We start from the raw sequence: 17678 nt of genomic DNA on the forward strand, positions 1-17678 counted from the left end.
CTTTCCATTTAGACTCCTCTGACATGAAAGCTGAAGTTCCTCATCTGCATGCTATAAATAGTGCCCTGCCTTTGTCCAGCACAAGCAGCTGTGACGAAGATGCTATCACATGAGCTCCTTTGCTGCCTCTCTAGCTCCATTTCCAGAGCCCCTGAGCCCATTCCATTCTCAGGCAGCAGAGCATCAGTTTGCAGGACTTGCCTCCCAGCCATATGCTTTTGTGGCAAGCAATCCACTCAGGGAGAAGCTTGCACCGTGCCGGGCAGCACAGAATAAATTCCCTCTTGCTTGTTGCAGTTTTTCAGGTTGGCACTGAAATCACTAAGGTGAAAGTTAGCATCAGTAAGGACTTGGTTATTGGTGGCTACAGGAAAAGGTTCTCCAGATTCTTGTGTGAGGGCTGACAGCTGAAACACAGCGTGGCACAGGCAGGAGCAGAGCGTGAGCTTGCAGCCCAGAGGGCCAAGGGCAGCCTGGGCTGTATCAAAAGCAGTGTGGCCAGAGGTGGAGAGAGGGGATCCTGCCCCTCTGCTCTGCTGAGACCTCATCTGCAGTGCTGTCTAAAGGTCTGGGGCCCTCAACACAGGAAGGACATGGACCTGATGGAGCAGGTTCAGAGGAGGGCCATGAAAATGATCAGGGGGCTGGAGCAGCTGCTGCAAGGACAGGCTGAGGGAGCTGGGGGTGTTCAGCCTAGAGAAGAGAAGGCTCCAAGGAGACCTAACAGCAGCCTGCCAGTACCTGAAGGGGGCTACAAGAAGGATGGAGAGAAAATGTTTGCAAAGCCTGCAGTGACACAGGATGAGAGGCAATGGCTTCAGACTAGAGAAGAGCAGACTTAGACTGGATGTTAGGAACAAGATCAGCACCATGAAGGTGGTGGAACACTGGAACAAGTTGCCCAGGGGGGTTGTGGAGTCTCCCTCTCTGGAGACATTCAAACCCCACCTGGATGTGTCCCTGTGTGATCTGCTCTAGGTGTTGGATGATAGGTTGGACTTGATGATCTTGGAGGTCTCTTCCAACCTGGTCTAGTCTAGTCTAGTCTAGTCCAGTCCAGTCCATTCTATTCCATTCCATTCCATTCCATTCCAGTCCAGTCTATTCTATTCTATTCTATTCTATTCTATTCTATTCTATTCTATTCTACTCTATTCTATTCCATTCCATTCCATTCTATTCCATTCTATTCTATTCTATTCCAGTCCATTCCATTCCATTCCATTCCATTCCATTCATTCCATTCTATATTGCTTTGTAGTAGGGACTCAGACCTGACATGTGAGTATGAGGTTTGGGTAAGAGCAGTGATTGCAGGTGCACCACACGAGGTAGCTGACTCTATAATTATGGAGCAAGCACCAATCAGTGCTTATCTGGGGCAGTGGCTGCAGGAAAGTTCCTTTTCACTACTGCCAAATCATTGCCTTTCAACATCTACACAGCTTCCCAGGCAACCAGCACCTGAGCAAGAGGAGGATGCAGTCTCAAGCTGTGCCAGGGGAGGTTCAGGCTGGAGGTGAGGAGAAAGTTCTTCCCAGAGAGAGTTGTTAGCCATTGGGAATGTGCTGCCCAGGGAGGTGGTGGAGTCCCTATCCCTGGAGGTGTTCAAGAGGGGATTGGATGTGGCACTTGGAGCCATGGTTTAGTTGTCACGAGGTGTTGGGTGACAGCTTGGACTTGATGGTCTCTGAGGTCTCTTCCAACCTTATTGCTTCTATGATTCTATTCAATGATTCTCTAAGCTGACTGAGGTCCAAACAGTGCTGCAAGTGACCACAGCCAGAGCTTGCAAACCCAGCAAGTGGTGAGCAAAGCCCTTTTATAGGCTACTCATCCCACCTTATGTTAGCCAGGCCTGGCTCCTGCTGCTCAGTCAAGGCCAGATACTAAGACCTGCTGAGCACCTTCTGTTCCATTTAGCATGAGTCAGATTCTTGTCAGCTGTCAGGATGGAGCTCCAAGCTCAAGTCTATTTTTGAGCTCTCATTATCACAGGAGCTGTCTATATTTCATGCCAGCCATGCTATGATTTCATGGGGCTAAGCCTAAAGATGTTAATGCTGCCTGATTTAGAAATAAACTGATGGTTTTCCTTCCTTCCCCCCCCCCCCCCCCCCCCCCCCCCCCCCCCCCCTGTAATTTCTGTCCAAACATTCCTCTGGCTAGAAAACAGAGTTGTGTCAGGAGTGACCTTTTCTGAGGTCAAGGATCTATTCAGCTGGACTCCATCAGCTGCTAAAAATCAAACCCTTTCTTTTCAGCTGGTAGCAGAGCTCACCCCACCCCCCTTGAAGCTCTTGTGTTCTCCTGCAGGGCCTATTCCCTGCATGGAATATCTCACTGTGCCTCTCAGCTGAGCTGCTGTGGGGTTATCCCTGAAGAGTGTAGTTGGTGCTGTACAATGAACACATTGACTGTGCTGAGTGCCTTATAATCAGTGACTTGATTGCAGGATGAGATTCAAGGAGGAGTGAATGTGATCTGTGCAGCTGCTGCTATTTGTGAGCAGAAGAGTGAAGTGTGGTGGTCAAAAGAAGATGTTATGGCATCAGTCCATGCACTTTGCTCTGCCCTGGTTAAGACCTCACCTGGAGGACTGCATACCAGGCCTGGAGCCCTCCATACAGGAAGGACATGGACCTGATGGAGAGGGTCCAGAGGAGGCCACCAAACAATGAGCAAAGGTTTAGAACATCCAAGCTACAAGGACAGGCTGAGGAAGCTGGGGCTGTTCAGCCTGCAGAAGAGAAACCTCCAAGGAGATCTAAGAATGACCAGGACCTGAAGGGGGATACAAGAAGGATGGAGAGAGACTGTTTCCAAAGGCCTGTGGTGATAGGACGAGAGGCAATGGCTTCAAACCAAAGAGGGCAGATTTAGATTGGATGCTGGGAACAAGTTCTGCACCATAAAGATAGTGGAACACTGGAACAGGTTGCCCAGAGAGGTGGTTGAGGCCCCAGCCCTGGAGATATTCAAGGGGAGGCTTCACAAGGCTCTGAGCAACCTGACCTAGTGGAGGGTGTCCCTGCTGACTGCAGAGGAGGTTGGACTGAATGACCTTTGGAGGCTCTTTCCATCCCAGACCATTCTGTGATTTTTGACCTGTGAGAGCAATTCTACAGATCAAAGGTCCCACAAAGAGCTCCATGCAACAGCTTTCACAAACAGTCAGGCTCCAATCCCTTCCCTCAAGAGCACTGGATAATGCTGTAGGCTAATTGCCATGATAAAACTGCACCAAACAAGCCTGAGCTGTGACCTGGGTTAATGAGGTGAGAGTTCACCTTCAGATTGCTGGTCCACAGCAGTCAACAGGAGGCTTTCCACTCCATGTGAGATGATTTTGGAGGGTCAGAGATTCCATATGAGTCTGGAAAATCACAGAGCTGTCAGGGCTGGAAGGGAGCTCAAGGCTCAGCCAGCCCTAACCCCCTGCCATGGGCAGGGACACCTCACACCACAGCAGGTTGCTCACAGCCACCTCCAGCCTGGCTGCAAACACCTCCAGCCAGGAGGCTTCCACCACCTCCCTGGGCAGCCTGGGCCAGGCTCTCACCACCCTCCTGGCCAACAACTTCTTCCTCACAGCCAATCTCCAGCTCCCCTCTTCTACTTCTGCTCCATTCCCCCCACTCCTATCCCTCCCTCACCCCCTCCAAAGTCCCTCCCCAGCTTGCTTGCAGCCCCCTGCAGCTCCTGGGAGGCCACCAGAAGGTCTCCTGGGAGCCTTCTCTTCTCCAGACTGCACAACCCCAACTCTCTCAGGCTGTGCTCAGAGCAGCTCCAGCCCTCTGCTCCTCCTCCTGGCCCTGCTCTAGACACCTTCCAGCCCCTCCAGAGCCTTCCTGGCACAGAGGCTGCAGAGCTGGCCCCAGAGCTGCAGCTGTGGGCTCAGCAGAGTGGAGCAGAGGGGCAGAATCCCCTCCCTGGCCCTGCTGGCCACACTTCTCTTGCTGCAGCCCAGGCTCTGCTTGGCTCTCTGGGCTGCAAGTGCAGGCTGCTGGCTCATGTTGAGCATCCCCAGGTCCTTTTCTTCAGGGCTGCTCTGAAGCCAGTCCCTGCCCAGCCTGCATCAGTGCCTGGGATTGCCCTGACCCAGATGCAGGAAAACAGCAGAGACCAGCTGAAATCAAGCAACACTGAATCATTTCTCCCCTTACATAATGCCAGATACGAGATGCCACATGTCACAGACACTGCCTGTGTCACCTCCTCATGACACATTCTGTGTTTTTCCTCTTGGCATTTAAAAGGCAGGTGTCTTTCCACCTTGGTTCCAGCCTCAGTCCCATCAAAGCCAGAATATTCCCTTAGATCCTGTTGTCCCAGAAGTCTACTTCAGAGCCATCCTTCTTTTTAACTGCAGATGTGCAGAGGATTTGACCTCTCTCTCCTTGAGAGCACCTAAGAACAGGAAAACATGGCCAAGCAGCAAGCTGGAGGAAACAAATCAACTTCCCTTGCCTTTCAGCTTATTACAAGCTGGGGGAGGGGTTCAACAAACCAACCCAGCCACCACCTTTCACTGTTCAGCCCTGGCTCTTCACACAGAATCACAGAACAGTCAGGGTTGTAAGGGAGCTCCAGGCTCAGCCAGTTCCAACCCCCTGCCCTGGGCAGGGACACCTCACACCACAGCAGGTTGCTCACAGCCACCTCCAGCCTGGCTGCAAACACCTCCAGCCAGGAGGCTTCCACCACCTCCCTGGGCAGCCTGGGCCAGGCTCTCACCACCCTCCTGGCCAACAACTTCCTCACAGCCAATCTCCAGCTCCCCACTTCTACTTCTGCTCCAGCCCCTCCAGTCCTATCCCTCCCTCACCCCCTCCAAAGTCCCTCCCCAGCTTTCTTGGAGCCCCCTGCAGCTCCTGCAAGGCCACCAGAAGGTCTCCTGGGAGCCTTCTCCTCTGCAGCCTGCACAACCCCAACTCTCTCAGGCTGTGCTCAGAGCAGCTCCAGCCCTCTGCTCCTCCTCCTGGCCCTGCTCTGGACACCTTCCAGCCCCTCCAGAGCCTTCCTGGCACAGAGGCTCCGGAGCTGGCCCCAGAGCTGCAGCTGTGGGCTCAGCAGAGTGGAGCAGAGGGGCAGAATCCCCTCCCTGGCCCTGCTGGCCACACTTCTCTTGCTGCAGCCCAGGCTCTGCTTGGCTCTCTGGGCTGCAAGTGCGGGCTGGTGGCTCATGTTGAGCATCCTCAAGTCCTTTTCTTCAGGGCTGCCCTCAAGCCACTTCTAGTTTTGTTCCATTGCCCCCAGTCCTATCATTCCCTGGCACGTGTCCCACAGCCCAGAAATCTGGGAACTATCATTTAGTGTAAGAACCTCAGGGGAAAAGAAAAGAAAACCAAACCAAACCAAACCAAACAACCTCCAAAACATTCCACCAGCAGCAGCCAAGTGTGACAAAGGCATTCAGAGCTTCCTTCCAGATGATCCAATCCTCCCACTCACTCCCATGAAGCAGCAGCAGCCTATCAGTTACAGCACAGCTCAACTGCAATGTGGGTTAATAGGTTATTAAGAACTGAGAAGCAGCCCAGCCCTATAAAGCTGAGAGAGGCACAAACAGAGGCAAAGCTGCCCAGGGAACTTGGACTGGATTGGACCTCCAGCACTCTTGTGGTAGTTTTAGGCTATGCCTTTGGGTGGTTTTTTTTTCACAGATCTTGAACAGAAAAGTAGCCAAATGTCCATAAATCACTGTTGGGTGTAAAAGGGAAATCAAAGACCTTCCACAAGATTGCTTGTACCAAAACACTCTCCTCTCCTCTCCTCTCCTCTCCTCTCCTCTCCTCCCCTCCCCTCCCCTCCCCTCCCCTCCCCTCTCCTCTCCTCTCCTCTCCTCTCCTCTCCTCTCCTCTCCTCTCCTCCCCTCCCTTCCCCTCCCCTCCCCTCCCCTCCCCTCCCCTCCCCTCCCCTCCCTTCCCCTCCCCTCCCCTTCCCATCTCCTCGAGTAGAATAGAATAGAATAGAATAGAATAGAATTAACCAGGTTGGAAAAGACCTTTGAGATCATCAAGTCCAACCTATCACCCAGCACCATCTCATCAACTAAACCATGGCACCAAGTGCCTCAGCCAGGCCCTTCCTGAACACCTCCAGGGATGGGGACTCCACCACCTCCCAGGGCAGCTCATCCCATGGCCAGTCTCTCTTGCTGGGAAGAACTTCTTCCTAGCATCCAGCCTGAACCTCCCCTGGTGCAGCTTGAGGTGCACCCTGGTGGTGTTCAAGAAACCTACGGCCATGGCACTCGGGGATGTGGTTTGGTGGCTGTGGTGGTGTTAGGCTGATGTCTGTACTTGATCTTAGAGGTCTTTTCCACCCAGAACAGTTCTGTGGTTCTATGATCTTTAATGCTAAGCAAAATTCTGAGGAATGAGAGCATGTATAAAGAAAGACAGCAGATAAAATCCCTCAAGGATTCCCAAGCCTTACACTGAAGTTGTTGAGAGATGAGAGGTGGCCCAGGGTGGAGCAGAAGTAGAAGTGGGGAGCTGGAGATTGGCTGTGAGGAAGAAGTTGTTGGCCAGGAGGGTGGTGAGAGCCTGGCCCAGGCTGCCCAGGGAGGTGGTGGAAGCCTCCTGGCTGGAGGTGTTTGCAGCCAGGCTGGAGGTGGCTGTGAGCAACCTGCTGTGGTGTGAGGTGTCCCTGCCCAGGGCAGGGGGCTGGAGCTGGCTGAGCCTTGAGCTCCCTTCCAACCCTGACAGCTCTGTGATTCGGTCATCGACTTCAGAGATGCTTCACAAGGTAAAGCCTTAAGGGGGAATAAATGGGACATCAAGCTTAAAAGCAGGCAGAGTTTTGTGAAAGGAAAGCATGTGGATTGCTAAGGTGGTAGCCTTCTCGCTTGCTAATTACCGTGTGAGTATCCCACCTCTCAGACTGAGCCACGGCTTTGTGCTTCACAGCCAGGGCTGGGGAGGGGAAGGTGCTGTCACACCTGGCTAAGCACCAGGTGGTCCCAAAAGACGGCAGGAGCGGGGAGAGAAGGGAGGGGTGAAGTTCTACCTTCATATGTAAAGTTAGGACTGAGGAAATGACTACTTGGTTAGCGTTTCGTATGCAAGACCCGGCTTATGTTGCCCGGGGAGGTGGTTGGGGGTCCCATCCCTGGAGAGATTCAAGGTGAGGCTGGAGAGGGCTCTGGGCAACCTGAACAAGAGGGCACAGTCTCAGGCTGTGTCAGGGGAGGTTCAGGCTGGAGGTTAGGAGGAAGTTTTACACAGAGAGAGTGATTGCCCATTGGAATGGGCTGCCTGAGGAGGTGGTGGGGTCGCCGTCGCTGGGGGTGTTCAGGGCGAGGCTTGACAGGATGCTTGGTTCCATGGTTTAGTTGATTAGGTGGTGTTGGATGATAGGTTGGACATGATGATCTCGAAGGGCTCTTCCAACCTGGTTTATTCTATTCTATTCTATTCTATTCTATTCTATTCTATTCTATTCTATTCTATTCTATTCTATTCTATTCTATTCTGATCAAGTTGAGGCTGTCCCTGCTGACTGCAGAGGGGCTTGGACTGGATGAGCTTCGGAGGTCCCCTCCCGTTCTGTGCTTCTATGGCACAGACATTAACAAAAGCAGCCCCCTGCCAGCTGCAGCTCTCTCTCTCTGGGAACTGAGAGCCAGCAGGCATTGAGAAGTTGCTCTTCTGAGAGGGGTGATATTTAGACAACCTCTTTAGAGAGCTCTGAGCCTCAGGAAGCTTCCTTTGATGTCAGTGGCAGCTGCCAGATGCACTGCTCTTCTGAAAGCAAAACCCTGTGATGCCTCAACCCCTGGTGCTCTCAAGTGGCCTGGTTGAGTTAAAAACTGTCAGTTCAGGAAGGGAGTTCCCCAGCTGAGTGGCTCTTCAGATCCTCAGTAGGAACTCTCACACTGCCAAGAAAGACCAAAAGAAAATCAATGAATCCTAATTCATCAGTCAGGTATTACTGGAACAAAAATAAGGGACACATCACTGCCACAGTACCACAGCAGATTACTTGTGGTCCCAGGGGGCTTGTTCTAGCAGAACACTTGAGTCCTAGTCCAGATTACTTGGAGTGGACAGCAAGGTCTGCATGTGACAGCAAAGTGCCCTTGGGGCCAAGAGAGCAAATGGGATCCAGGGGTGCAGCAAGGAAAGTGTGGCCAGCAGGGCTGGGGAAGTTCTTCTCCCCCTTGGCTCTGCCCTGCTGAAACCACAGTGCTGGGGGAGGAGAAGCTCCCCAGGAGCCAGCAGGGAGCACTTGCAGCCCAGAGAGCCAAGCAGAGCCTGGGCTGCAGCAAGAGAAGTGTGGCCAGCAGGGCCAGGGAGGGGATTCTGCCCCTCTGCTCCACTCTGCTGAGCCCACAGCTGCAGCTCTGGGGCCAGCTCTGCAGCCTCTGTGCCAGGAAGGCTCTGGAGGGGCTGGAAGGTGTCCAGAGCAGGGCCAGGAGGAGGAGCAGAGGGCTGGAGCTGCTCTGAGCACAGCCTGAGAGAGTTGGGGTTGTGCAGTCTGGAGAAGAGAAGGCTCCCAGGAGACCTTCTGGTGGCCTTCCAGGATCTGAAAGCTGGGGAGGGACTTTTGAGGGTGTCAGGGAGGGATAGAACTGGGGGGGCTGGAGCAAAACTAGAAGTGGGGAGATTGAGACTGGATGTTAGGAAGAAGTTGTTGCCCATGAGGGTGGTGAGAGACTGGCACAGGTTGACCAGGGAGTGGTAGCAACTTCATCCCTGGAGGTTTTGAGGGCCAGGCTGGAGGTGGCTGTGAGCAACCTGCTGTGGTGTGAGGTGTCCCTGCCCATGGCAGGGGAGTTGGAACTGGCTGATCCCTCAGGTCCCTTCCAACCCTGACAGTTCTGTGGTTCTATGACTGGATCCTTCCAGCACTGCATGTGACCTATAAATCCTCAGTCTGAAGAGACTGACTGTTGTGCAGGTTTCCTATACAGGAACTTCAATGATTACTGCTCTGTGAGATAATCGATCTACAAAGTCACAGCAGCTTAAGAGCACAGCTGTTCACATACAAAAACACCCAGCAGGCTGGCAGTTTAGCTCCCAGCAGCCAAGTGGAAAAGAATCAACAGAACACAATGACATGTGTCTGATTCATTGCAGAAGACAGCTGGGGGTCCTAATAGCTGAGCTAAGTTCAGAAGGAAACCCAGGAGCTTCATGAGAGCAAAGTTCACCTCTAGCTGAGGAAAAAAGCCACACACTGAAAACCATTCCAAGAGCAGAAAGTAATGGGGACAACTCTCACCTGAGCAGGGCACGGTTTTTGCCACTCCCCTGGTGTTGATTTGTAGGCCACTGAACTTGTTAGTGGATGAGCTGCAGGTGATAAGGCATCTTGGGTCTGGCTCTGTGTGGATAAAGACCATCTTGAGCCACAGAAAACATCCTGGTGGAAGAGACCTCCAAGCTCATCCAGTCCAACCTTTGACCCAGTTTAGGGTCAGTCCTAAGCCATGTCCTCCCATGCTCTTTAACATCTTTATTGATGATCTGGATGAGGGCATCGAGTCCATCATCAGTAAATTTGCTGACGACACCAAGCTGGGGGCAGGAGTTGATCTGCTGGAGGGTAGAGAGGCTCTGCAGAGGGACCTGGCCAGGCTGGGCAGATGGGCAGAGGCCAAGGGCAGGAGATTGAACACATCCAAGTGCCAGGGGCTGCACATTGGCCACAGCAACCCCAGGCAGTGCCACAGGCTGGGGACAGAGTGGCTGAGAGCAGCCAGGTGGAGAGGGACCTGGGGGTGCTGGTTGATGGTAGGCTGAACATGAGCCTGCAGTGTGCCCAGGCAGCCAAGAGGGCCAATGGCATCCTGGCCTGCATCAGGAACAGGGTGGCCAGCAGGAGCAGGGAGGTCATTCTGCCCCTGTACACTGCACTGGTTAGGCCACACCTTGAGTCCTGTGTCCAGCTCTGGGCCCCTCAGTTTAGGAAAGATGCTGAGATGCTGGAAGGTGTCCAGAGAAGGGCAACGAAGTTGGTGAGGGGCTTGGAGCACAGCCCTGTGAGGAGAGGCTGAGGGAGCTGGGGTTGCTTAGCCTGCAGAAGAGGAGGCTCAGGGGAGACCTTCTTGCTCTCTCCAATTCCCTTAAGGGAGGTTGTAGACAGGCAGAGGTTGGTCTCTTCTCCCAGGCACCCAGCACCAGAACAAGAGGACACAGTCTCAGGCTGTGCCAGGGGAGGTTTAGGCTGGAGGTTAGGAAGAAGTTCTACAGAGAGAGAGAGATTGCCTATTGGAATGGGCTGCCTGGGCAGGTGGTGGAGTCACCATCATTGGAGGTGTTCAGGAGGAGAGTTGATGGGGTGCTTGGTGCCATGGGTTAGTTGATTAGGTGGTGTTGGATTGGTTGATGGGTTGGATGTGATGATCTTGAAGGTCTCTTCCAACCTGGTCTATTCTATTCTATTGTATTCTATTCTATTCTAAGCACCAGGTCTACACAGTGCCTGAACACCTCCAGGGATGGCAACTCCACCACTGCCCTGGGCAGACCATTCCAGTGTTTGAGAACCCTCTCTGTGAAGAAATATTCCCCAGCATCCAGCCTGAACCTCCCCTGCTGCAGCTTGAAACCATTTGCTCCTGTCTCCTGCCACCAAGGAGCAGAGGCTGCCCCCTCCTCACTCCAACCTCCCTTCAGGCAGCTGTAGAGAGCAATGAGGTCTCCCCTCAGCCTCCTCTTCTCCAGCCTGAAGTTTCTGTACTTCCCCATGTTCTAAACCCATAATATGTGTTCTGTTCATCACAGCTGTTCTCCTCTTACCCATGCAATTCTTTTCTATGCTTCCTTAAAACCAGGGAGGAGCTACCCAAAGCAAAAGACTGATTTAGATGTAGTCCAACACCCCACATTACTCACAGAAGGAAAGGGCTGTGGCAAGGCTTCCCATATGCTTGCTTGAAACAAAGAAAGGTCACATTTACATGTTGCTAAGGGGTGGTTTATGTGCACATAGTACAGCCACACTTTCCTTAGTGCTCCTGAGAAGGCAGGAAGAGAAAAGCCTTGAAGGGCACTTAGCATGGTGGAGCCATTCTGTGGTGGGCTGGCTTCAGAGCAGGGCAGCTGTTTGCCTTGCTCATAAGCAAAGCACCTGGGTGTGCAGGAGCTTTGCCACCAAAACCCATTCACCTCTCCTGTGAGAGATCAGCTTGCCCAGAGCCACAGCCAGCCTGGCCTTCAAAACCTCCAGGGATGAGGCTTCCACCACCTCCCTGGGCAATCTTATCAGTGTCCACTGAGACTAAGAAGAAAAGGCAGACTTAAGGGCTTTGCTGAACCAGGGTCCAAACCTCCTAAACCACTTTAAACCACAGCAGAGACAGAAATCTGAGCCTTGTGATTTTACTCTGCAGCTCTATATCATATTATGAAGGTCCCAAATCACTTCCTTTTGAACTGCAACAGAAAAAAATGCAGATACAGACTTGCCCCAAACCTGCCAAGGTTTATGTGTCCAGTTCTGGAGCCCTGATTACTGGAAGGATCTAGAGGGGCTGGAAGGTGTCCAGAGAAGGGCCAGGAGGAGGAGCAGAGGGCTGGAGCTGCTCTGAGCACAGCCTGAGAGAGTTGGGGTTGTGCAGGCTGCAGAGGAGAAGGCTCCCAGGAGACCTTCTGGTGGCCTTGCAGGAGCTGCAGGGGGCTGCAAGAAAGCTGGGGAGGGACTTTGGAAGGGGTGAGGGAGGGATAGGAGTGGGGGGGCTGGAAAGAACTAGAAGTGGGGAGCTGGAGATTGGATGTTAGGAAGTTCTAACCTAGAGGGTGGTGAGAGACTGGCAGAGATTGCCCAGGGAGGTGGTGGAAGCCTCCTGGCTGGAGGTGTTTGCAGCCAGGCTGGAGGTGGCTGTGAGCAACCTGCTGTGGTGTGAGGTGTCCCTGCCCATGGCAGGGGGCTTGGGACTGGCTGAGCCTTGAGGTCCCTTCCAACCCTGACCATTCTGTGATTCAGAAATGAGCTAGTGAAAGGAATGATTGGGTTTCTTTCCACAGCCCACAGCCAGGTGTTCTATTCCCTTCATCCTCCTCACAGCCCTGATAACCAAACCCTCTCCACCTGGCTTTCAGGCCTGGGGAGCAGGCTGTGTGCTCAAACTGTAGAGAAATTTGCAGACCCAATGAAATGGAATAAAGTTATCCTTTGATACTCTGTTCAGCCCCTCTGAAGGGTCCACCCCTGCTGGACTCGAATTGTCTGGGTGAAGAAAAGATTGATTTACAATTAAGACATTAGCCTTAACCTCAGCTTCCAATCATTTGCCAGCAGTTGTGGCTGAGGTGGCAGCTATGGACGAGAAGGACTGGAAGGAGGATCCGAGGAACTGACAGTCTGACCTTGGTGCTGAGGAAGGCTATGGAGCCACCGTGTGGCTCTTACAGGACAGCCAGGTGAACAGATCCAGTCAGCATGGCTTCGTGAGAGGCAGGGAAGGGAAGACTGAGAGGGGATTTATTCAATGTCTATCAGCAGCTGAGGGCTGGGGGTCAAGAGGCAGGGCACAGGCTCTGCTCACTTGCACCCTGGGGTGGGACAAGGGGCAATGGATACAAACTCCAGCACAGGAGGTTCCACCTCAACATGAGGAGGAACTTCTTCACTGTGAGGCTCACAGAGCCCTGGAGCAGGCTGCCCAGAGAGGTTGAGAATTCTCCCTCTCTGGAGCCTTCCAAGCCCCATCTGGATGCATTCCTGTGTGACCTGTGCTGGATTCTATGCTCCTGCTCTGGCAGGGGGGTTGGACTCCGTGATCTCTGGAGCTTCCCTTCCAACCCCTAATATCCTGAGTGTGAGATCCTGCTTGACTACTCTGATCTCCTCCTGTGACAAGGTGACCCACTTAGCAGATGAGGCAAAGGCTCTGGGTGTTGTCTACCTAGAGTTTAATAAAGCCTTTGATGCTGTTCCCTACAGCATCCTCCTGGAGAAGCTGACTGCTCGAGGCTTGGATGCAGAAACTCTTTGATGGAGGGATGGCAGAGTCCAAAGAGTCCAATGGAGTTAAATCCACTTGGTGGCTGGACACAAGTGGTGTTCACAAAGGGCTTAGTATTGGAGCCAGCTCTCTTTAGTACCTTTATTGATGATCTGGACAAGAGGATCAAGGGCAAAGTTTGCAAAACACCAAAATAAAGACTGCTGATCTCCTTGAGAAGAGAAAGCTTCTACAGAGGGATGGGGCCAGGCTGGGTTGATGAGCCAAGGCCAGTGGGATGAGGTTTAACAAGGCCAAGTGCTGGCTGCTGTACTTGGGTCCCAACCACCCCATGAACGCTCCAGGTTTTGGGCAGACTTGCTGGAAAGCTGCCAGGTAGAAAAGGAGCTGGGGGTGCTGGTCAACAATTGAATGAATATGAGCCAGCAGTGTGCCCAGGTGGCCAAGAAAGCCACCAGCATCCTGGTCTGGATCAGCAATGGTGTGGCCAGCAGGACCAGGGAAGTGATCTTGCCCCTCTCCTGGGCACTGTTGAGGTCACACCTGGAATACTGGGTTCAGTTTTGGGGCTACTCACTCCAAGAAGGACAGTGAAGGCAGTGAGGCTGGAGAAGAGCCTGGAGCTCCTGAGATGTGAGGAGGGGCTGAGGGAGCTGGGGGTGTTCAGGCTGGAGAAGAGGAGGCTGTGTGGAGATCTCATTGCTCTCTGCAGCTCCCTGAAAGGAGCTTGGAGCAAGGAGGGGGCAGCCTCTGCTCCTTGGTGTCAAGCCACAGCACCAGAGGGAATGGTTCCAGGCTGCCCCAGGGGAGGGTCAGGCTGGATCTCAGGAAATATTTCTTCACAGAGAGGGTTCTCAGACATTGGAATGCTCTGCCCAGGGCAGTGCTGGAGTCACCATCCCTGGGGGTGTTCAAGCAGCCCGTGGAGCTGGTGCTTAGGGACATGGTTTAGTGCCGACCCTGCAGTGCTGGGTCGAGGGTTGGACTGGATGAGCTTGGAGGTCTCCTCCAACAGGATGTGTTCTGTGATTCTGTGCTTGTCCCACAGACAGACTGCTCCAGAAGCCCATTTAAATGTCTCACACATATTAGCACACTAGAGATGGGCAGCAGATAGCTGTTTCTCTGTTCCAGTGCTTACAAGCACATCACTGACCAAAGCTTTTCCAGTGAGTCACATTCCTTGCATTGTGCTGGGAAATGAAGGCAAACCCCTGGCAGACTCCTGGCCCTCCCACCCACACCCCTTGAGCAGGTCAGGGAGAGGAAGCATCTGCAGGATGGAAAAAGCATCTCTTCAGAGGCCCATTGCCATGGACTTGCATGACACAGCTGTGCTTCAAGCCTTGGCTGCTGCACAAGCTTTCATTTTCCTCAAGAGCTGAAGCTATTCTTCCCCACCTCAACTTCCTACCCTTGGAGTGGCAAAATCCTTCAGATGTCCAAGTTTGAGGGCAGAGGCATCCAGGATGCCCCTTTTATAGGCTGCTGTGTAAACATACTGGGAGCTGAAGGCAATTAGCCTCACTGTCAATGAATACAGAACACAGAATTAACCAGGTTGAAGGAGACCTTTGGGATCATCAAGTCCAGCCTACCACCCAGCACCATCTGATCCACTAAGCTTTGACTGACTTTGGCCCTAAAACACTGATTTGGGCAAGGCAAGGCTAACATTTGCTTTGCTCTTCTGCACCATGAAGTTTTCCAAGCACACTGCCAGGGTTTTCAGGCACCTTGAAATGCAGATAGGCACTCGAAGGAGGACGTGCTAGGCTGAGGAACAGAGCAATAGCTGTCACTCATCAGCTCTGAAGCCCAGGAAACAGATGCTGGATGACACAAGAAGACAGAGCTCCAACCATTTTCCTCTCTTTAGCTTCCTCATACATTTGGGAAGGGCAGGACAGCAGATTTCTCCCCCCCACCCCGTTCTCAATTCAGGCTGTTCTCATTAAGCAGCTGTTTAAGCAGTGCTGGACCTTCAGAGGGAGGAAGCTGAGGATGAGATGGTGCTGGGTGATAGGTTGGACTGGATGATCTCAAAGGTCTTTTCCAGCCTGGTTACTTCTGTATTCTGTACTCTGTAATCTGAAGGATTCTGAGTGAAAGGGCTGCAGGCAGGCAGCATTTCTGCCCTCAAACACATGATGCTATCCATGGGGGCAGAAGCTGACCACAGAGAGCCCAAGGCAGAATCACACTCATTTAGTAACGGTTTAAGCTGTGTTGGACCTTCCAGTGAAGGACACTGAGAGACTTGAAGGTGTCCAGAGAAGGGCAATGAGGCTGGGGAGGGGTCTGGGGCACAGCCCTATGTGGAGAGGCTGAGGGAGCTGGGGTTGCTTAGCCTGGGGAAGAGGAGGCTCAGGGGAGACCTCATTGCTGTCTACAACTCTCTGAAGGGAGGTTGTAGCCAGGTGGAGGTTGGTCTCTTCTCCCAGGCAGCGACAGAAGGAGAGAACACAGTCTCAAGCTGCACCAGGGGAGATTTAGGCTGGATGTTAGGAAGAAAATCTTCCCAGCAAGAGGGATTGGCCACTGGGATGAGCTGCCCAGGGAGGTGGTGGAGTCCCCATCCCTGGAGGTGTTTAAGAAGAGCCTGGCTGAGGCACTCGGTGCCATGGTTTAGGTGATCAGATGGTGTTGGGTGAGAGGTTGGACTGGATGATCTCAAAGGTCTCTTCCAGCCTGGTTAATTCTATGTTCTGTACTCTGTAATCTGAAGGATTCTAAGTGAAAGGGCTGCAGGCAGGCAGCATTTCTGCCCTCACACACAGGATGCTATCCATGAGGACGGAAACCCGAGGCAGAAGCGCCCTGAAAAATGAGCTGGAAAGCAGCCGTTGGAAGCTTCCCTGTGACAGGTTGGAAAGCTCAGTCAAGGTATCTCTGTGATCCAGTTGCAAGCTGGCAGTTAAGGCACTGCTTTGAAGAACTCTGGTACCAGTTTGTGCAGGTGAAAGCACTCCCTTAATGATCTGCTAAGATGCTCTTCATTTGGCAACCCCATGCAGAGCTACAGGCTGGGGTCAGAGTGGCTGAGAGCTGCCAAACAGAGAGGGACCTGGGGGTGCTGATTGACAGCTGGCTGAACATGAGCCAGCAGTGTGCCCAGGGGGCCAAGAGGGCCAAGGGCATCCTGGCCTGTATTAGGAATAGTGTGGCCAGCAGGAGCAGGGAAGTCATTGTGCCCCTGGACTCTGCATTGGTTAGGCCACACCTTGAGTCCTGTGTCCAGTTCTGGGCCCCTCAGTTTAAGAAGGACATTGAGAGACTTGAAGGTGTCCAGAGAAGGGCAACAAGGCTGGGGAGAGGCCTTGAGCACAGCCTATGAGGAGAGGCTGAGGGAGCTGGGGTTGCTTAGCCTGGAGAAGAGGAGGCTCAGGGGAGACCTTCTTGCTGTCTACAGCTACCTGAAGGGAGGTTGTAGCCAGGAAGGGGTTGGTCCCTTCTCCCAGACCACCAGCACCAGAACAAGAGGACACAGTCTCAAGCTGTGCCAGGGAAGGTTTAGGCTGGAGGTGAGGAGAAAGTTCTTCATTGAGAGAGTCATTTGTCATTGGGATGTGCTGCCCAGGGAGGTGGTGGAGTCCCCATCCCTGGAGGGGTTCAAGAGGAGATTGGATGTGGCACTTGGTGCCATGGTCTAGTCATGGGGTTTGTGGTGTCAGGTTGGACTCGATGATCCTCGAGGTCTCTTCCAGCCTTGGTGACACTGTGAGACTGTGATTTGGCAGAGGTAGAACAGATCTTGCCCCATTCCCAATTCAGAGCTGAATGCTGTACTCATTCGGTTAACAGTTTAAGCTGTGCTGGACCTTTCAGTGGAGGAATCTGAGGGTTCTAAGTGTTACCCAGCTGCAAGCTGGTAGTTAAGGAACCGCTTTGAAGGAACGCTGCCGGTTCTGTAGGTGAAAGCACTCCCTTAATGACCTGCTAAGATGCTCTGATACCAGCAGGAATACCGGCTTTGTGATTTGCCACTCCAAACATGACTTTCCCAGCAACGTGTAAGGGGCAAGCACATAACAAACCTAACTGTTACAGGTTTAGGCTATGCTTGAATTGTAAATAAGAATTCGACTCTTCCAGAGGATTCAGTCCAGGGGCTGGATGAATTCCCCCACCACCACCATTTCCTAAGAGACTGAGCAAGTAACCAAGCAACAGAGATAAGTTTATTTCGTTTCATTGGCTCTGCAAATTCCTATATAGCTTTGGGAACACGGAGTTTTCTCTCTCCTTCTTCTTTTTCCTCTCCGGGCTGCCTCTTCTGCTTTGCTGCTGGCTGCCTTATCTCTGACCTTGCATGCAAAGCTGAGCTGTCTTCTGTTGTGATTGTGTGAGGTACAGTGGGGGAAGGGAGAGGAGAGACAGCAGGCTGGCTGCTAATATAGCCCTCTGGGCTGCCAGGGGGTGGGGGAAGAGGATCACAGGCTCGCAGGATGTTAGGGGTTGGAAGGGATCTCTGGAGCTTTTCCAGTCCAACACATTGCCAGGATACTGTAGATGTTAGCCAAGGAAAATCCACTGCTGGACTTTCCTGAACCCAATTACTTTCCCACAGGATGCTAGGGGTTGGAAAGGACCTCCAGAGATCATTGAGTCCAACCCCCCTGCCAGAGCAGGACCATAGAATGCAGCACAGGTCGTGCAGGAACGCATCCAGATGGGGCTTGAAAGTCTCCAGAGAAGGAAACTCTACAACCTCTCTGGGCAGCCTGCTCCGGTGCTCTGTGACCCTCACAGTGAA

This window comes from Dryobates pubescens, chromosome 24, assembly GCF_014839835.1.
Source record: "Dryobates pubescens isolate bDryPub1 chromosome 24, bDryPub1.pri, whole genome shotgun sequence".
Classification (NCBI taxonomy): domain Eukaryota; kingdom Metazoa; phylum Chordata; class Aves; order Piciformes; family Picidae; genus Dryobates; species Dryobates pubescens.